Here is a 21656-nt window from a genome sequence, read left to right as displayed (position 1 = left end):
TGAAGACACATCATCTTCAAGTTATATCCCCTAGTGACACTGAATTATAGTTATTCTCTCACTGAGTGTGCATTTCCTGAATAATTCATGTGTAGTCTCACTCTGACTATCACCTTTTCACACTTGGAGTGACTTATTCACAATCACTGTGTTGTGTGTATTTCCTTAGTTAGTGTTACTCCATCCGTAACTAACAAACAGCAAAAGAGCATTCCACTTCTGACCTAAGCATGGATAAGGAGAGGTGGGGGCGGTGTGTCTGATCTCCAATCGTCATCATCTGCATCCCCAAGCTGTTCTTTCTCTGAGAGAGGCCTCTACTGGACAGGGAGGAAACTGCAGATCCTGAAAGAAAAAGGGCACAACAAGCTAGAAAAGTGGGAAAAGCACGAAAAAGAAAAACCAAACAAACCCAGTCTAATCTGCAGGCCGTGTCCGAGTTCAAATACTTGTTTTGAATTCCAGCTGCAGAAGATAAGGCAGTTTCCTCTACTCTTGGCCCAGATGAGTGTGGTAAAAAGCAAACTTACAAATCAGATGTCCTTGCAGAGCCTTAACTCCATCCTGTACATCCGATATGGACTGAAGCTGTCTGGTGAGGCTTGCTATGAACACCAGCTGCCTGATAATGTTGATGACCCACTCTTTCTGTGAGCCAGCACAGCCTGTGTGTGTGGAGGGATGTCGGAAAAAAACAAAACAAAAAAACAAAAAAACAATTAGCCTGAATTAGGACTAGTTGTCATCATTTTTTTTCACATAGCCACGGTTTTTTCTATGGTCTGTTTTTGGGCCATTAATGTAGTTTGGTAACAGCATTATGCTTAAAAATGTTCATCTTTTACTGTTACCTGTTGTGGATCACAAAGTTTAAAACTACTTAAAAACACACACAAACACAACAAAGTAACTCCACCATGTGTCTATCCGGTCTTTAAGTGATGACGTGATCAATCCTACTTCTGGGCCCAAACTACTCTGCGTTTAATAAGGCTGTTGTGTTTTTAACATGTTTTAATGCTTTGTAACTTGTTCTATTTAATCTCAACAAGCCCCTTACAAAAAGTAAGTGATCACTGTCGGCCTCTCTCAGTTTTTATTACAACTATTCATTTTAAAGCTCAGTTTTTAAAACCTTACCATGTAACTACAGCCCAGGCAATGCAGCAGCACATTAATGACTAACCTGTATGTGGATGGATTATCTCAGTTGTTCTCTTGACTGAAGTTTGGTCCGTTTACAGCATCCTGCCATGCCACTGCATTTGTCCCTAACCATCGGGAACCCTCACCTTAATTCTTATCCAGTGGAAAAAAGTTCCCCTTCATCACTGTGTTAATGTTATGCTAACATAGCTGTTTCGCTAGTCACATAGCACATCACTATATACCAGCTAGCCAAACTTCAGTAACCCTACAAACATCACTGCTGCTTACTTTCCTGTCTTCATGTATGTCAGAAGTGATAGCAGAGCTGTGCCTTTTAATTTGTTTTAGAAATCCCTCAGTCAGAACCTGGTATATTATATTTAGACGGAAACTAGTGAGCTAACTCTCTGCTAACTTCTAACTTCAGACAGATTTTTAACTCTCAGTGATCATTTGACTTTGGGACCTGCAGTGTAGTTTGGGTCCAGACACGCTAATGACCAGACTTAAAGACCAAATTTCGGGTCACTTTTGCTGGTCCCAAGCCCCAATAAAGAAGCTAGCTTGAAGCTTGACATAAAAAACAATAATTGCTAAGAAAAGTGTAATTTGTAGTTCTAAATATATTCTAAATGCATTTAGATCGTTTTTACTCACTTTATGTCTCTTCCACGATGTTACGTCTCTCTCCTATGTTGGTTACAATTACATAAGCACTTAGCAGGACAGTGGAAAAACCCAGGGCCACAGTGATACTGAGAATTCCACGGTGTTCACTGTCTTCAGCAACCTTACGAGGGCCGGTTGAACGGCTACAGTCTTATCATACACGTGCAGTGTTCCTACAAGCCATAAGGTTACCTTGAGTGAGGAAGATGATGATTGAATGTCCGTCTGAGTCCATAGGTTGAGGTGCAAGCACATTTCTCCCATTCTCCACAGAGGGCAGTGGCGCATAGGTGTGACGTCACTAACACTTAAGTTGCCTTAGAGTGATAGCAGAAAATTGTGAGTGTTACACTTGTATGCGGCTTGACGTAGGCACACATTGGCAGGGATGTGGTTGGAACGGCTGACTAGATAAGGCCTGGTGTCCAGCTAATGAAAAAGAGCCGAAAATTGGGGTGCGGCTGCGCAGGTGTGCACTTTAAATATAGCACTTTTGCCCTGTCATTCCGGGCCGCCGAGTGGCTCATGGGAACGTGACAGGCCCTATGGCAGAGATTGAGGACAGAGGGCAGTGGTTCGAATCCCATGCGGACCATATGCTGGGGACACAAAAAAAAAAAAAAAAAAAAAAAAAAATCCCTGGCTCTGAAATTCACTTGCTACGCTTGCTAGAAGCCTACAGGCGAGCCTACAGAATGGGCTCTCTCTGCCTTTTTTTTTTTTTTTACCCCTGTCTCAAAATCTCTTCCATCAATCAATATTGGTTGTTGTGGTTGCTATGGACGCCAAACACACCATGCATTGTCGCTTTCTCAATCTCTTCTTCATGTCCGAACAAACGCTCAATTTTGCCTTCATTAACACAAATTATACATCAAAATGTAGGTATTTTTCTTGCCTTTAACAAAATGGCACTGTCATTATTGTAGGAGTTGCCGTTTTCTCGCAAATGGCCTCGAAGCAACACAGTTAAAAAATGTCCACATTCAAAGTCTATGGAGACTTGAGTGAAAATGACAGCTGAAATTCTGTAACAGAGGCGTTTTCAACTCCTCATATCTCCTAGATGTATTTTTCTTTAGAGACCTGAAAACCGCCTTGATTTTTTTTTTCCTTTTTTATTAAAGCCTGCTGATTGTTACAGTGAAAGAATGATGTCGACAGTCCGTGTACTTTTGGAGTTACAGAACATTTTGTAAGACGAAGAAACGGCAGTTTTCACCTCTCAGTTGTGGTAAACGCTTGAAATATATTATAGGGCAGGCCGCGGCGTAGAGAACGCGCTTTGGGAACGAGAGACCCAGGTTGAAATCTAGCCAGTGGCAGTATCTAATATCGTTCCCTAATTCACTTTATAATTACAAATTCTCAACACTTGAACATTCCCACGTGTGTTCTGATCAAAACAGTGCAAGAATGAGCTCTTTAGCTTTTGATTTACAACTTATCCACATTTCTTTGCGGACACTCCTGCATGTCACAAATACATTGCACAAAGCGCATCTGTGGCTGTGTACCATTCGTGGTGCGTTGGCTCCCTCTACTGGTACGCGCCTCATTCAAATGTCGCCACACATTTAAAATTGCAGGGTGTCTTTACACTGTCATAGCTCCTAGATAGATTTCTTCAGAGCTGAAAATCGCTGTGATTATTCACCATAGCCTGCTTTGTCTTACAGTGAAAGAACGATGTCAACGTATAGCATCGTTGGTTACTTTAATTATGTTTGGTTTTTTTAAAATCAAATCCTCCAAAACAGGACCATTGTGACACAAAACCTCTCACACACTAACACAAACTCTTTATACAGATACAGAGCTTTACATGTATAAATAAGGCAGACAAAAATGCATAAAACACAAGCTATCCACAGACTGTCGGTGGATGCCATGTCACTTTATTTTGTTTTTATCTTGTTTCTTTTTGGTGTAGCCTCATTAAACAAAATGTTTATAAAAATGACCACTTTTATTATGAATTATTAGGAAATTAATAATTCATTATTAATTATTTATTATGAACACACCTGCCACCCTCAAGTAGAGGTGGCAGAGAGGAGGCACTTGGAGTTTCGGTCGAGAAAGTGTCCGTGTGACTGAGTCCTGTCCCAGCTCTGCTTCAAGGTCTGTCGGTCCAGCTTGTTGAGGGTCTGAGAGCAAAGACGGATATCCTGGACCAGCTCTGACAAACTGTCCAGGTCTTGACTCTCCCAGGGGCCAGAGACCTGACAACCTGCAGGTTAAGCAACAAAGAATCATTTTATTTCATATCCATAATTTCCATTTTCCCCCCTATAAATATTTGACATCCAAATGTAGCCTGTTAGCTAGCGTTCAGCAATGTTTTCTGCTCCATAAAATGGAAAATTAATTCACAGCTAATCTTTTTTTTAAATCTTTAAACCACACTTCTATATTGTAATGTCTGTGTGTGTAATCATCATGTAACACCTCTGTGCATACATACTAAATGTTCAAACTTAGAAATGCGTCAAAAGGAAACGCACTGATAGCAAGAAACAAACTGTTGCCAAGTACAACTTTGCACAGGTGATAAAAACATCAAAGAAATCCAAATTGTGAATTAGTGTGAAACGGTGAATCTAAGAATAGCTTTAGAAAAAAAAAGGAACTCCATGGAGTATCTCCAAGTTCAGACATACCTTCGAGGTTTAGAAGTGTCAGTGGTCGACGGGCCTCTCTGACAGACGCCAGGATGTTGTGAAGTCCCACTGATGTAACAGACGGATTTCCTGACAGATTCAGACTCACCAGTGTGGGACACGACGAGAGGCACCTGTGAAATAATAAGAAAAAGTCCAACAGGCCAGTAAAGAGTGACAATTTAAACAAAGGCAAAGCCCCACTAACATGAGTAATAACTGAGCCGTAGAAATGACGCCCTCACACACACACACACACACACCTCGCCAAGGTAGCTACACTGCTGTCTGTCAGCCCATTTGCAGCCAGGCTGAGGTGGGTCAGAGAGCACTCGTCCTGCAAAAACACAAAAGTCTTAACCTGATTGCACAATTATATCTTTCGACAATAAATGACATTGCATGATTTTTGCGTGCACACCTGTGACAGGACTTTGGCGAGGTGTTCCAGTGCCGGGTAATCAGCAGGCCCTCTGCAGACAGCTGACAGGTCCACGTGTGTGAGGCAGTGGAGGGGCAGAGTCTTTAACACCAGCTCAAAGCCGGTGGAGCCCAGGGGATTGAGGGACAGGCACACTGCTTTCAAATGGCCTGTGCCTGAACGTTCAGAAGATGTAAAGTTAGTTGCAGTTTTGCTTATGGGTGGGAGTTCAGTGAAGCTTAAGGCTTCAGTCAGCTGCTTGTTAGAGAGTCACCTGTGAGCGCGCTGGCTAGCAGCAGTCGATGCTGCTGAAGGAAATGAGCAGTGAGACCTGCAGAGACCGCTTGGCTAGCACAGGGCAGCAGGACAGCAGACAGGACAGAGACTCAGACACGCCGTCCCCCAGTGGGTTCATACTGAGGTCCAGCTCCTCCAGGCACTTTGAGTGGAAACGAGCAGAAAAAGCAAATGATCACGAGAGCCAATTCTCTCTGACAGATATCATTGATACGAATCAGGTTAGCTTGTTATTAAGATCTAAGGTAGTTATTAAGACCAGAGGTACTTAAATACAGGTTAGATGGTAAACCTGGAGCTGCCACTATTGGCTAGCTGAGGCCCTTACCGGGAATGCAGGTGCACTCTGTCCCTTTAAAGCATTTACAGCCTTCTCCAGGCCGTCCCCTGTAATGCAGTTGGCAGAAATGTCCAGCAGCTGCAGACGAGGCATGGTGAGCGTTGTGGCAATCAGCTCAGGGAGAAGGTCGTCAGACATACGGTTTCCAGAAATTCGCAGCTCCGTGAGGCTGGCCTGAAGTTTTAGGGCACGGAGGAGCGGGCTGAGGGAAGAGGCGGCCAAACCGAGACATTTGGAGTCCTGACACGGAGGAACCCCGGTCCCGAACCTCACATAGCCGGGAGACACGCTTGTTCTCATCTACAGGTAGAAAGAGATGGTACTTCATAACAGAATACAAGAATGCACATGTGTCCGTTTTATAATGCATTTCCTCTGTGTTGCTCACCCACTGCCAGACTTTGACAGGCCTTCTTGTATCGCTCAGGGAGAGGAGGGAGATCCCCACGAGCAAACGTCAGCCAGAACCCACAACACAAACCCATCAGTTATCCTGCACTGGTGCGGGAAAGTGAAGCCAAGGATTCAATCCCAAAAACTGTGATTCCTTCAGTGTCTTCTGGAAGCTGGCTCCAAAAGCAAGTCAGCATCCAGTCTGGTAATAGAAATGGTTCTAATCTTTACAGTTTCTCAGATTGTAGTTTCTCAGGCAGCTTGTTAACATAATCAGCCCTTCACCTTCTTACCAGAATCATACAGTCTAAAACCTGCACGCCTCATCTGGGTAAGAAAGATGAAGTCATTGTGGAAGGACCTAGAACCTCCATTCCTTCTATCAGTGATTTAATGAAAAGACCTCTGTGTCTATGAGAAAGTCTATTTTATGAATTTGGGCCATACTTTGCCTAAGAAAAGGAGTATGCTCACTGGCTGACATGCAAGCTGTTTCACAGTCATAGCCGTCCTCTTGTCACTGTGGGTTGTTTTTTTTATTTTTAAATCCAAGATAGCAACGGTGACAACATTTGTCTTAAACACTCGTGATCAGACTTCATCAACCAATCATGGTAGTCTTCAGCATCTTTTAAATTGTCTGTGGTCCAAGTATGGTCACTTCTGGCTCTCCTCAGTGTCACCTCACCTCTTCATTTGTGTGCAGGACGGCCAGTAGCTGGTCCTGCGGGGAGAGCAGAGCGCCTTCTTTCTGCAGAGAGAGACGAGGCAGGAGGCCACATTTCTGGTAGTAACGCTGAGCTGCCTGCTCACACAGCCACGACACAGAGCAGGAGTTGGCCTCACTGGGATGCAGAGCAATGACCGGCGATTAAACAGAAATTAAAAACAAAACAACAACAACAACAAAAAAACACTATACCAATCAGATTGGGATTTATTTTTATGTACTGCTCAAACTTAAAACTTTTCACCGACCTTTGTGGAACTGGGATCAGGAAGACGTCTTCCTGAACCCGGACCCTCATTCTGATTGGTGGAGGAAGTGACGTGGGCATAGGAGCAACCAAAGTTTGAGTTGGAGGCTAGAGTAAATAAAATAAAACATTCAAGCACTGTTAAAACATCTGTATTTAATGTCGTCAACTCTTTGTAGAAAGACAAAGCAGAGTCTGTGGAGGGATCAGAAAGTCTAAACATCAGGAAAGTAAAAGTTTGTCAGGTGATGCTACAAAACACCAAGGTATAACTATATATAAGATCCGAAATGGGCGATGTCATCTTTTACTCGTGGACAAAGCCCACGGCATCCAGGCTGCAGAAATATGTAAAAACAGCTCGCCCGTTTTGATCAGCTCGCGCTCATTTACTTCCACATTCATCACTGTTCAAAATGAATCAGAAATGAAGACACATCATCTTCAAGTTATATCCCCTAGTGACACTGAATTATAGTTATTCTCTCACTGAGTGTGCATTTCCTGAATAATTCATGTGTAGTCTCACTCTGACTATCACCTTTTCACACTTGGAGTGACTTATTCACAATCACTGTGTTGTGTGTATTTCCTTAGTTAGTGTTACTCCATCCGTAACTAACAAACAGCAAAAGAGCATTCTACTTCTGACCTAAGCATGGATAAGGAGAGGTGGGGGCGGTGTGTCTGATCTCCAATCGTCATCATCTGCATCCCCAAGCTGTTCTTTCTCTGAGAGAGGCCTCTACTGGACAGGGAGGAAACTGCAGATCCTGAAAGAAAAAGGGCACAACAAGCTAGAAAAGTGGGAAAAGCACGAAAAAGAAAAACCAAACAAACCCAGTCTAATCTGCAGGCCGTGTCCGAGTTCAAATACTTGTTTTGAATTCCAGCTGCAGAAGATAAGGCAGTTTCCTCTACTCTTGGCCCAGATGAGTGTGGTAAAAAGCAAACTTACAAATCAGATGTCCTTGCAGAGCCTTAACTCCATCCTGTACATCCGATATGGACTGAAGCTGTCTGGTGAGGCTTGCTATGAACACCAGCTGCCTGATAATGTTGATGACCCACTCTTTCTGTGAGCCAGCACAGCCTGTGTGTGTGGAGGGATGTCGGAAAAAAACAAAACAAAAAAACAAAAAAACAATTAGCCTGAATTAGGACTAGTTGTCATCATTTTTTTTCACATAGCCACGGTTTTTTCTATGGTCTGTTTTTGGGCCATTAATGTAGTTTGGTAACAGCATTATGCTTAAAAATGTTCATCTTTTACTGTTACCTGTTGTGGATCACAAAGTTTAAAACTACTTAAAAACACACACAAACACAACAAAGTAACTCCACCATGTGTCTATCCGGTCTTTAAGTGATGACGTGATCAATCCTACTTCTGGGCCCAAACTACTCTGCGTTTAATAAGGCTGTTGTGTTTTTAACATGTTTTAATGCTTTGTAACTTGTTCTATTTAATCTCAACAAGCCCCTTACAAAAAGTAAGTGATCACTGTCGGCCTCTCTCAGTTTTTATTACAACTATTCATTTTAAAGCTCAGTTTTTAAAACCTTACCATGTAACTACAGCCCAGGCAATGCAGCAGCACATTAATGACTAACCTGTATGTGGATGGATTATCTCAGTTGTTCTCTTGACTGAAGTTTGGTCCGTTTACAGCATCCTGCCATGCCACTGCATTTGTCCCTAACCATCGGGAACCCTCACCTTAATTCTTATCCAGTGGAAAAAAGTTCCCCTTCATCACTGTGTTAATGTTATGCTAACATAGCTGTTTCGCTAGTCACATAGCACATCACTATATACCAGCTAGCCAAACTTCAGTAACCCTACAAACATCACTGCTGCTTACTTTCCTGTCTTCATGTATGTCAGAAGTGATAGCAGAGCTGTGCCTTTTAATTTGTTTTAGAAATCCCTCAGTCAGAACCTGGTATATTATATTTAGACGGAAACTAGTGAGCTAACTCTCTGCTAACTTCTAACTTCAGACAGATTTTTAACTCTCAGTGATCATTTGACTTTGGGACCTGCAGTGTAGTTTGGGTCCAGACACGCTAATGACCAGACTTAAAGACCAAATTTCGGGTCACTTTTGCTGGTCCCAAGCCCCAATAAAGAAGCTAGCTTGAAGCTTGACATAAAAAACAATAATTGCTAAGAAAAGTGTAATTTGTAGTTCTAAATATATTCTAAATGCATTTAGATCGTTTTTACTCACTTTATGTCTCTTCCACGATGTTACGTCTCTCTCCTATGTTGGTTACAATTACATAAGCACTTAGCAGGACAGTGGAAAAACCCAGGGCCACAGTGATACTGAGAATTCCACGGTGTTCACTGTCTTCAGCAACCTTACGAGGGCCGGTTGAACGGCTACAGTCTTATCATACACGTGCAGTGTTCCTACAAGCCATAAGGTTACCTTGAGTGAGGAAGATGATGATTGAATGTCCGTCTGAGTCCATAGGTTGAGGTGCAAGCACATTTCTCCCATTCTCCACAGAGGGCAGTGGCGCATAGGTGTGACGTCACTAACACTTAAGTTGCCTTAGAGTGATAGCAGAAAATTGTGAGTGTTACACTTGTATGCGGCTTGACGTAGGCACACATTGGCAGGGATGTGGTTGGAACGGCTGACTAGATAAGGCCTGGTGTCCAGCTAATGAAAAAGAGCCGAAAATTGGGGTGCGGCTGCGCAGGTGTGCACTTTAAATATAGCACTTTTGCCCTGTCATTCCGGGCCGCCGAGTGGCTCATGGGAACGTGACAGGCCCTATGGCAGAGATTGAGGACAGAGGGCAGTGGTTCGAATCCCATGCGGACCATATGCTGGGGACACAAAAAAAAAAAAAAAAAAAAAAAAAAATCCCTGGCTCTGAAATTCACTTGCTACGCTTGCTAGAAGCCTACAGGCGAGCCTACAGAATGGGCTCTCTCTGCCTTTTTTTTTTTTTTACCCCTGTCTCAAAATCTCTTCCATCAATCAATATTGGTTGTTATGGTTGCTATGGACGCCAAACACACCATGCATTGTCGCTTTCTCAATCTCTTCTTCATGTCCGAACAAACGCTCAATTTTGCCTTCATTAACACAAATTATACATCAAAATGTAGGTATTTTTCTTGCCTTTAACAAAATGGCACTGTCATTATTGTAGGAGTTGCCGTTTTCTCGCAAATGGCCTCGAAGCAACACAGTTAAAAAATGTCCACATTCAAAGTCTATGGAGACTTGAGTGAAAATGACAGCTGAAATTCTGTAACAGAGGCGTTTTCAACTCCTCATATCTCCTAGATGTATTTTTCTTTAGAGACCTGAAAACCGCCTTGATTTTTTTTTTCCTTTTTTATTAAAGCCTGCTGATTGTTACAGTGAAAGAATGATGTCGACAGTCCGTGTACTTTTGGAGTTACAGAACATTTTGTAAGACGAAGAAACGGCAGTTTTCACCTCTCAGTTGTGGTAAACGCTTGAAATATATTATAGGGCAGGCCGCGGCGTAGAGAACGCGCTTTGGGAACGAGAGACCCAGGTTGAAATCTAGCCAGTGGCAGTATCTAATATCGTTCCCTAATTCACTTTATAATTACAAATTCTCAACACTTGAACATTCCCACGTGTGTTCTGATCAAAACAGTGCAAGAATGAGCTCTTTAGCTTTTGATTTACAACTTATCCACATTTCTTTGCGGACACTCCTGCATGTCACAAATACATTGCACAAAGCGCATCTGTGGCTGTGTACCATTCGTGGTGCGTTGGCTCCCTCTACTGGTACGCGCCTCATTCAAATGTCGCCACACATTTAAAATTGCAGGGTGTCTTTACACTGTCATAGCTCCTAGATAGATTTCTTCAGAGCTGAAAATCGCTGTGATTATTCACCATAGCCTGCTTTGTCTTACAGTGAAAGAACGATGTCAACGTATAGCATCGTTGGTTACTTTAATTATGTTTGGTTTTTTTAAAATCAAATCCTCCAAAACAGGACCATTGTGACACAAAACCTCTCACACACTAACACAAACTCTTTATACAGATACAGAGCTTTACATGTATAAATAAGGCAGACAAAAATGCATAAAACACAAGCTATCCACAGACTGTCGGTGGATGCCATGTCACTTTATTTTGTTTTTATCTTGTTTCTTTTTGGTGTAGCCTCATTAAACAAAATGTTTATAAAAATGACCACTTTTATTATGAATTATTAGGAAATTAATAATTCATTATTAATTATTTATTATGAACACACCTGCCACCCTCAAGTAGAGGTGGCAGAGAGGAGGCACTTGGAGTTTCGGTCGAGAAAGTGTCCGTGTGACTGAGTCCTGTCCCAGCTCTGCTTCAAGGTCTGTCGGTCCAGCTTGTTGAGGGTCTGAGAGCAAAGACGGATATCCTGGACCAGCTCTGACAAACTGTCCAGGTCTTGACTCTCCCAGGGGCCAGAGACCTGACAACCTGCAGGTTAAGCAACAAAGAATCATTTTATTTCATATCCATAATTTCCATTTTCCCCCCTATAAATATTTGACATCCAAATGTAGCCTGTTAGCTAGCGTTCAGCAATGTTTTCTGCTCCATAAAATGGAAAATTAATTCACAGCTAATCTTTTTTTTAAATCTTTAAACCACACTTCTATATTGTAATGTCTGTGTGTGTAATCATCATGTAACACCTCTGTGCATACATACTAAATGTTCAAACTTAGAAATGCGTCAAAAGGAAACGCACTGATAGCAAGAAACAAACTGTTGCCAAGTACAACTTTGCACAGGTGATAAAAACATCAAAGAAATCCAAATTGTGAATTAGTGTGAAACGGTGAATCTAAGAATAGCTTTAGAAAAAAAAAGGAACTCCATGGAGTATCTCCAAGTTCAGACATACCTTCGAGGTTTAGAAGTGTCAGTGGTCGACGGGCCTCTCTGACAGACGCCAGGATGTTGTGAAGTCCCACTGATGTAACAGACGGATTTCCTGACAGATTCAGACTCACCAGTGTGGGACATGACGAGAGGCACCTGTGAAATAATAAGAAAAAGTCCAACAGGCCAGTAAAGAGTGACAATTTAAACAAAGGCAAAGCCCCACTAACATGAGTAATAACTGAGCCGTAGAAATGACGCCCTCACACACACACACACACACACCTCGCCAAGGTAGCTACACTGCTGTCTGTCAGCCCATTTGCAGCCAGGCTGAGGTGGGTCAGAGAGCACTCGTCCTGCAAAAACACAAAAGTCTTAACCTGATTGCACAATTATATCTTTCGACAATAAATGACATTGCATGATTTTTGCGTGCACACCTGTGACAGGACTTTGGCGAGGTGTTCCAGTGCCGGGTAATCAGCAGGCCCTCTGCAGACAGCTGACAGGTCCACGTGTGTGAGGCAGTGGAGGGGCAGAGTCTTTAACACCAGCTCAAAGCCGGTGGAGCCCAGGGGATTGAGGGACAGGCACACTGCTTTCAAATGGCCTGTGCCTGAACGTTCAGAAGATGTAAAGTTAGTTGCAGTTTTGCTTATGGGTGGGAGTTCAGTGAAGCTTAAGGCTTCAGTCAGCTGCTTGTTAGAGAGTCACCTGTGAGCGCGCTGGCTAGCAGCAGTCGATGCTGCTGAAGGAAATGAGCAGTGAGACCTGCAGAGACCGCTTGGCTAGCACAGGGCAGCAGGACAGCAGACAGGACAGAGACTCAGACACGCCGTCCCCCAGTGGGTTCATACTGAGGTCCAGCTCCTCCAGGCACTTTGAGTGGAAACGAGCAGAAAAAGCAAATGATCACGAGAGCCAATTCTCTCTGACAGATATCATTGATACGAATCAGGTTAGCTTGTTATTAAGATCTAAGGTAGTTATTAAGACCAGAGGTACTTAAATACAGGTTAGATGGTAAACCTGGAGCTGCCACTATTGGCTAGCTGAGGCCCTTACCGGGAATGCAGGTGCACTCTGTCCCTTTAAAGCATTTACAGCCTTCTCCAGGCCGTCCCCTGTAATGCAGTTGGCAGAAATGTCCAGCAGCTGCAGACGAGGCATGGTGAGCGTTGTGGCAATCAGCTCAGGGAGAAGGTCGTCAGACATACGGTTTCCAGAAATTCGCAGCTCCGTGAGGCTGGCCTGAAGTTTTAGGGCACGGAGGAGCGGGCTGAGGGAAGAGGCGGCCAAACCGAGACATTTGGAGTCCTGACACGGAGGAACCCCGGTCCCGAACCTCACATAGCCGGGAGACACGCTTGTTCTCATCTACAGGTAGAAAGAGATGGTACTTCATAACAGAATACAAGAATGCACATGTGTCCGTTTTATAATGCATTTCCTCTGTGTTGCTCACCCACTGCCAGACTTTGACAGGCCTTCTTGTATCGCTCAGGGAGAGGAGGGAGATCCCCACGAGCAAACGTCAGCCAGAACCCACAACACAAACCCATCAGTTATCCTGCACTGGTGCGGGAAAGTGAAGCCAAGGATTCAATCCCAAAAACTGTGATTCCTTCAGTGTCTTCTGGAAGCTGGCTCCAAAAGCAAGTCAGCATCCAGTCTGGTAATAGAAATGGTTCTAATCTTTACAGTTTCTCAGATTGTAGTTTCTCAGGCAGCTTGTTAACATAATCAGCCCTTCACCTTCTTACCAGAATCATACAGTCTAAAACCTGCACGCCTCATCTGGGTAAGAAAGATGAAGTCATTGTGGAAGGACCTAGAACCTCCATTCCTTCTATCAGTGATTTAATGAAAAGACCTCTGTGTCTATGAGAAAGTCTATTTTATGAATTTGGGCCATACTTTGCCTAAGAAAAGGAGTATGCTCACTGGCTGACATGCAAGCTGTTTCACAGTCATAGCCGTCCTCTTGTCACTGTGGGTTGTTTTTTTTATTTTTAAATCCAAGATAGCAACGGTGACAACATTTGTCTTAAACACTCGTGATCAGACTTCATCAACCAATCATGGTAGTCTTCAGCATCTTTTAAATTGTCTGTGGTCCAAGTATGGTCACTTCTGGCTCTCCTCAGTGTCACCTCACCTCTTCATTTGTGTGCAGGACGGCCAGTAGCTGGTCCTGCGGGGAGAGCAGAGCGCCTTCTTTCTGCAGAGAGAGACGAGGCAGGAGGCCACATTTCTGGTAGTAACGCTGAGCTGCCTGCTCACACAGCCACGACACAGAGCAGGAGTTGGCCTCACTGGGATGCAGAGCAATGACCGGCGATTAAACAGAAATTAAAAACAAAACAACAACAACAACAAAAAAACACTATACCAATCAGATTGGGATTTATTTTTATGTACTGCTCAAACTTAAAACTTTTCACCGACCTTTGTGGAACTGGGATCAGGAAGACGTCTTCCTGAACCCGGACCCTCATTCTGATTGGTGGAGGAAGTGACGTGGGCATAGGAGCAACCAAAGTTTGAGTTGGAGGCTAGAGTAAATAAAATAAAACATTCAAGCACTGTTAAAACATCTGTATTTAATGTCGTCAACTCTTTGTAGAAAGACAAAGCAGAGTCTGTGGAGGGATCAGAAAGTCTAAACATCAGGAAAGTAAAAGTTTGTCAGGTGATGCTACAAAACACCAAGGTATAACTATATATAAGATCCGAAATGGGCGATGTCATCTTTTACTCGTGGACAAAGCCCACGGCATCCAGGCTGCAGAAATATGTAAAAACAGCTCGCCCGTTTTGATCAGCTCGCGCTCATTTACTTCCACATTCATCACTGTTCAAAATGAATCAGAAATGAAGACACATCATCTTCAAGTTATATCCCCTAGTGACACTGAATTATAGTTATTCTCTCACTGAGTGTGCATTTCCTGAATAATTCATGTGTAGTCTCACTCTGACTATCACCTTTTCACACTTGGAGTGACTTATTCACAATCACTGTGTTGTGTGTATTTCCTTAGTTAGTGTTACTCCATCCGTAACTAACAAACAGCAAAAGAGCATTCTACTTCTGACCTAAGCATGGATAAGGAGAGGTGGGGGCGGTGTGTCTGATCTCCAATCGTCATCATCTGCATCCCCAAGCTGTTCTTTCTCTGAGAGAGGCCTCTACTGGACAGGGAGGAAACTGCAGATCCTGAAAGAAAAAGGGCACAACAAGCTAGAAAAGTGGGAAAAGCACGAAAAAGAAAAACCAAACAAACCCAGTCTAATCTGCAGGCCGTGTCCGAGTTCAAATACTTGTTTTGAATTCCAGCTGCAGAAGATAAGGCAGTTTCCTCTACTCTTGGCCCAGATGAGTGTGGTAAAAAGCAAACTTACAAATCAGATGTCCTTGCAGAGCCTTAACTCCATCCTGTACATCCGATATGGACTGAAGCTGTCTGGTGAGGCTTGCTATGAACACCAGCTGCCTGATAATGTTGATGACCCACTCTTTCTGTGAGCCAGCACAGCCTGTGTGTGTGGAGGGATGTCGGAAAAAAACAAAACAAAAAAACAAAAAAACAATTAGCCTGAATTAGGACTAGTTGTCATCATTTTTTTTCACATAGCCACGGTTTTTTCTATGGTCTGTTTTTGGGCCATTAATGTAGTTTGGTAACAGCATTATGCTTAAAAATGTTCATCTTTTACTGTTACCTGTTGTGGATCACAAAGTTTAAAACTACTTAAAAACACACACAAACACAACAAAGTAACTCCACCATGTGTCTATCCGGTCTTTAAGTGATGACGTGATCAATCCTACTTCTGGGCCCAAACTACTCTGCGTTTAATAAGGCTGTTGTGTTTTTAACATGTTTTAATGCTTTGTAACTTGTTCTATTTAATCTCAACAAGCCCCTTACAAAAAGTAAGTGATCACTGTCGGCCTCTCTCAGTTTTTATTACAACTATTCATTTTAAAGCTCAGTTTTTAAAACCTTACCATGTAACTACAGCCCAGGCAATGCAGCAGCACATTAATGACTAACCTGTATGTGGATGGATTATCTCAGTTGTTCTCTTGACTGAAGTTTGGTCCGTTTACAGCATCCTGCCATGCCACTGCATTTGTCCCTAACCATCGGGAACCCTCACCTTAATTCTTATCCAGTGGAAAAAAGTTCCCCTTCATCACTGTGTTAATGTTATGCTAACATAGCTGTTTCGCTAGTCACATAGCACATCACTATATACCAGCTAGCCAAACTTCAGTAACCCTACAAACATCACTGCTGCTTACTTTCCTGTCTTCATGTATGTCAGAAGTGATAGCAGAGCTGTGCCTTTTAATTTGTTTTAGAAATCCCTCAGTCAGAACCTGGTATATTATATTTAGACGGAAACTAGTGAGCTAACTCTCTGCTAACTTCTAACTTCAGACAGATTTTTAACTCTCAGTGATCATTTGACTTTGGGACCTGCAGTGTAGTTTGGGTCCAGACACGCTAATGACCAGACTTAAAGACCAAATTTCGGGTCACTTTTGCTGGTCCCAAGCCCCAATAAAGAAGCTAGCTTGAAGCTTGACATAAAAAAACAATAATTGCTAAGAAAAGTGTAATTTGTAGTTCTAAATATATTCTAAATGCATTTAGATCGTTTTTACTCACTTTATGTCTCTTCCACGATGTTACGTCTCTCTCCTATGTTGGTTACAATTACATAAGCACTTAGCAGGACAGTGGAAAAACCCAGGGCCACAGTGATACTGAGAATTCCACGGTGTTCACTGTCTTCAGCAACCTTACGAGGGCCGGTTGAACGGCTACAGTCTTATCATACACGTGCAGTGTTCCTACAAGCCATAAGGTTACCTTGAGTGAGGAAGATGATGATTGAATGTCCGTCTGAGTCCATAGGTTGAGGTGCAAGCACATTTCTCCCATTCTCCACAGAGGGCAGTGGCGCATAGGTGTGACGTCACTAACACTTAAGTTGCCTTAGAGTGATAGCAGAAAATTGTGAGTGTTACACTTGTATGCGGCTTGACGTAGGCACACATTGGCAGGGATGTGGTTGGAACGGCTGACTAGATAAGGCCTGGTGTCCAGCTAATGAAAAAGAGCCGAAAATTGGGGTGCGGCTGCGCAGGTGTGCACTTTAAATATAGCACTTTTGCCCTGTCATTCCGGGCCGCCGAGTGGCTCATGGGAACGTGACAGGCCCTATGGCAGAGATTGAGGACAGAGGGCAGTGGTTCGAATCCCATGCGGACCATATGCTGGGGACACAAAAAAAAAAAAAAAAATAATCCCTGGCTCTGAAATTCACTTGCTACGCTTGCTAGAAGCCTACAGGCGAGCCTACAGAATGGGCTCTCTCTGCCTTTTTTTTTTTTTTTACCCCTGTCTCAAAATCTCTTCCATCAATCAATATTGGTTGTTATGGTTGCTATGGACGCCAAACACACCATGCATTGTCGCTTTCTCAATCTCTTCTTCATGTCTGAACAAACGCTCAATTTTGCCTTCATTAACACAAATTATACATCAAAATGTAGGTATTTTTCTTGCCTTTAACAAAATGGCACTGTCATTATTGTAGGAGTTGCCGTTTTCTCGCAAATGGCCTCGAAGCAACACAGTTAAAAAATGTCCACATTCAAAGTCTATGGAGACTTGAGTGAAAATGACAGCTGAAATTCTGTAACAGAGGCGTTTTCAACTCCTCATATCTCCTAGATGTATTTTTCTTTAGAGACCTGAAAACCGCCTTGATTTTTTTTTTCCTTTTTTATTAAAGCCTGCTGATTGTTACAGTGAAAGAATGATGTCGACAGTCCGTGTACTTTTGGAGTTACAGAACATTTTGTAAGACGAAGAAACGGCAGTTTTCACCTCTCAGTTGTGGTAAACGCTTGAAATATATTATAGGGCAGGCCGCGGCGTAGAGAACGCGCTTTGGGAACGAGAGACCCAGGTTGAAATCTAGCCAGTGGCAGTATCTAATATCGTTCCCTAATTCACTTTATAATTACAAATTCTCAACACTTGAACATTCCCACGTGTGTTCTGATCAAAACAGTGCAAGAATGAGCTCTTTAGCTTTTGATTTACAACTTATCCACATTTCTTTGCGGACACTCCTGCATGTCACAAATACATTGCACAAAGCGCATCTGTGGCTGTGTACCATTCGTGGTGCGTTGGCTCCCTCTACTGGTACGCGCCTCATTCAAATGTCGCCACACATTTAAAATTGCAGGGTGTCTTTACACTGTCATAGCTCCTAGATAGATTTCTTCAGAGCTGAAAATCGCTGTGATTATTCACCATAGCCTGCTTTGTCTTACAGTGAAAGAACGATGTCAACGTATAGCATCGTTGGTTACTTTAATTATGTTTGGTTTTTTTAAAATCAAATCCTCCAAAACAGGACCATTGTGACACAAAACCTCTCACACACTAACACAAACTCTTTATACAGATACAGAGCTTTACATGTATAAATAAGGCAGACAAAAATGCATAAAACACAAGCTATCCACAGACTGTCGGTGGACGCCATGTCACTTTATTTTGTTTTTATCTTGTTTCTTTTTGGTGTAGCCTCATTAAACAAAATGTTTATAAAAATGACCACTTTTATTATGAATTATTAGGAAATTAATAATTCATTATTAATTATTTATTATGAACACACCTGCCACCCTCAAGTAGAGGTGGCAGAGAGGAGGCACTTGGAGTTTCGGTCGAGAAAGTGTCCGTGTGACTGAGTCCTGTCCCAGCTCTGCTTCAAGGTCTGTCGGTCCAGCTTGTTGAGGGTCTGAGAGCAAAGACGGATATCCTGGACCAGCTCTGACAAACTGTCCAGGTCTTGACTCTCCCAGGGGCCAGAGACCTGACAACCTGCAGGTTAAGCAACAAAGAATCATTTTATTTCATATCCATAATTTCCATTTTCCCCCCTATAAATATTTGACATCCAAATGTAGCCTGTTAGCTAGCGTTCAGCAATGTTTTCTGCTCCATAAAATGGAAAATTAATTCACAGCTAATCTTTTTTTTAAATCTTTAAACCACACTTCTATATTGTAATGTCTGTGTGTGTAATCATCATGTAACACCTCTGTGCATACATACTAAATGTTCAAACTTAGAAATGCGTCAAAAGGAAACGCACTGATAGCAAGAAACAAACTGTTGCCAAGTACAACTTTGCACAGGTGATAAAAACATCAAAGAAATCCAAATTGTGAATTAGTGTGAAACGGTGAATCTAAGAATAGCTTTAGAAAAAAAAAGGAACTCCATGGAGTATCTCCAAGTTCAGACATACCTTCGAGGTTTAGAAGTGTCAGTGGTCGACGGGCCTCTCTGACAGACGCCAGGATGTTGTGAAGTCCCACTGATGTAACAGACGGATTTCCTGACAGATTCAGACTCACCAGTGTGGGACACGACGAGAGGCACCTGTGAAATAATAAGAAAAAGTCCAACAGGCCAGTAAAGAGTGACAATTTAAACAAAGGCAAAGCCCCACTAACATGAGTAATAACTGAGCCGTAGAAATGACGCCCTCACACACACACACACACACACCTCGCCAAGGTAGCTACACTGCTGTCTGTCAGCCCATTTGCAGCCAGGCTGAGGTGGGTCAGAGAGCACTCGTCCTGCAAAAACACAAAAGTCTTAACCTGATTGCACAATTATATCTTTCGACAATAAATGACATTGCATGATTTTTGCGTGCACACCTGTGACAGGACTTTGGCGAGGTGTTCCAGTGCCGGGTAATCAGCAGGCCCTCTGCAGACAGCTGACAGGTCCACGTGTGTGAGGCAGTGGAGGGGCAGAGTCTTTAACACCAGCTCAAAGCCGGTGGAGCCCAGGGGATTGAGGGACAGGCACACTGCTTTCAAATGGCCTGTGCCTGAACGTTCAGAAGATGTAAAGTTAGTTGCAGTTTTGCTTATGGGTGGGAGTTCAGTGAAGCTTAAGGCTTCAGTCAGCTGCTTGTTAGAGAGTCACCTGTGAGCGCGCTGGCTAGCAGCAGTCGATGCTGCTGAAGGAAATGAGCAGTGAGACCTGCAGAGACCGCTTGGCTAGCACAGGGCAGCAGGACAGCAGACAGGACAGAGACTCAGACACGCCGTCCCCCAGTGGGTTCATACTGAGGTCCAGCTCCTCCAGGCACTTTGAGTGGAAACGAGCAGAAAAAGCAAATGATCACGAGAGCCAATTCTCTCTGACAGATATCATTGATACGAATCAGGTTAGCTTGTTATTAAGATCTAAGGTAGTTATTAAGACCAGAGGTACTTAAATACAGGTTAGATGGTAAACCTGGAGCTGCCACTATTGGCTAGCTGAGGCCCTTACCGGGAATGCAGGTGCACTCTGTCCCTTTAAAGCATTTACAGCCTTCTCCAGGCCGTCCCCTGTAATGCAGTTGGCAGAAATGTCCAGCAGCTGCAGACGAGGCATGGTGAGCGTTGTGGCAATCAGCTCAGGGAGAAGGTCGTCAGACATACGGTTTCCAGAAATTCGCAGCTCCGTGAGGCTGGCCTGAAGTTTTAGGGCACGGAGGAGCGGGCTGAGGGAAGAGGCGGCCAAACCGAGACATTTGGAGTCCTGACACGGAGGAACCCCGGTCCCGAACCTCACATAGCCGGGAGACACGCTTGTTCTCATCTACAGGTAGAAAGAGATGGTACTTCATAACAGAATACAAGAATGCACATGTGTCCGTTTTATAATGCATTTCCTCTGTGTTGCTCACCCACTGCCAGACTTTGACAGGCCTTCTTGTATCGCTCAGGGAGAGGAGGGAGATCCCCACGAGCAAACGTCAGCCAGAACCCACAACACAAACCCATCAGTTATCCTGCACTGGTGCGGGAAAGTGAAGCCAAGGATTCAATCCCAAAAACTGTGATTCCTTCAGTGTCTTCTGGAAGCTGGCTCCAAAAGCAAGTCAGCATCCAGTCTGGTAATAGAAATGGTTCTAATCTTTACAGTTTCTCAGATTGTAGTTTCTCAGGCAGCTTGTTAACATAATCAGCCCTTCACCTTCTTACCAGAATCATACAGTCTAAAACCTGCACGCCTCATCTGGGTAAGAAAGATGAAGTCATTGTGGAAGGACCTAGAACCTCCATTCCTTCTATCAGTGATTTAATGAAAAGACCTCTGTGTCTATGAGAAAGTCTATTTTATGAATTTGGGCCATACTTTGCCTAAGAAAAGGAGTATGCTCACTGGCTGACATGCAAGCTGTTTCACAGTCATAGCCGTCCTCTTGTCACTGTGGGTTGTTTTGTTTTTTTTAAATCCAAGATAGCAACGGTGACAACATTTGTCTTAAACACTCGTGATCAGACTTCATCAACCAATCATGGTAGTCTTCAGCATCTTTTAAATTGTCTGTGGTCCAAGTATGGTCACTTCTGGCTCTCCTCAGTGTCACCTCACCTCTTCATTTGTGTGCAGGACGGCCAGTAGCTGGTCCTGCGGGGAGAGCAGAGCGCCTTCTTTCTGCAGAGAGAGACGAGGCAGGAGGCCACATTTCTGGTAGTAACGCTGAGCTGCCTGCTCACACAGCCACGACACAGAGCAGGAGTTGGCCTCACTGGGATGCAGAGCAATGACCGGCGATTAAACAGAAATTAAAAACAAAACAACAACAACAACAAAAAAACACTACACCAATCAGATTGGGATTTATTTTTATGTACTGCTCAAACTTAAAACTTTTCACCGACCTTTGTGGAACTGGGATCAGGAAGACGTCTTCCTGAACCCGGACCCTCATTCTGATTGGTGGAGGAAGTGACGTGGGCAT

The 21656-nt window shown here is 43.4% G+C and overlaps 3 pseudogenes; all 3 read right to left on the bottom strand.

Moving 5' to 3' along the window:
- Positions 1-3854: 3854 nt before the first annotated feature.
- On the bottom strand, positions 3855-6990 carry LOC146610637 (tonsoku-like protein; annotated as a pseudogene).
- A 4200-nt stretch (positions 6991-11190) lies between these two features.
- Positions 11191-14326, bottom strand: LOC146610636 (tonsoku-like protein; annotated as a pseudogene).
- Positions 14327-18521: 4195 nt separating this feature from the next.
- LOC146610635 (tonsoku-like protein) lies at positions 18522-21656 on the bottom strand (annotated as a pseudogene).

This window comes from Diplotaxodon limnothrissa, linkage group LG20 (assembly GCF_057381915.1).
Source record: "Diplotaxodon limnothrissa isolate DT_005_m linkage group LG20, D_limnothrissa_male_GT1.1, whole genome shotgun sequence".
In the NCBI taxonomy this organism is placed as follows: Eukaryota; Metazoa; Chordata; class Actinopteri; order Cichliformes; family Cichlidae; genus Diplotaxodon; species Diplotaxodon limnothrissa.
The sequence above is the reverse complement of the archived record's forward strand: the minus strand, read 5'-3'. Positions and strand labels throughout refer to the sequence as shown.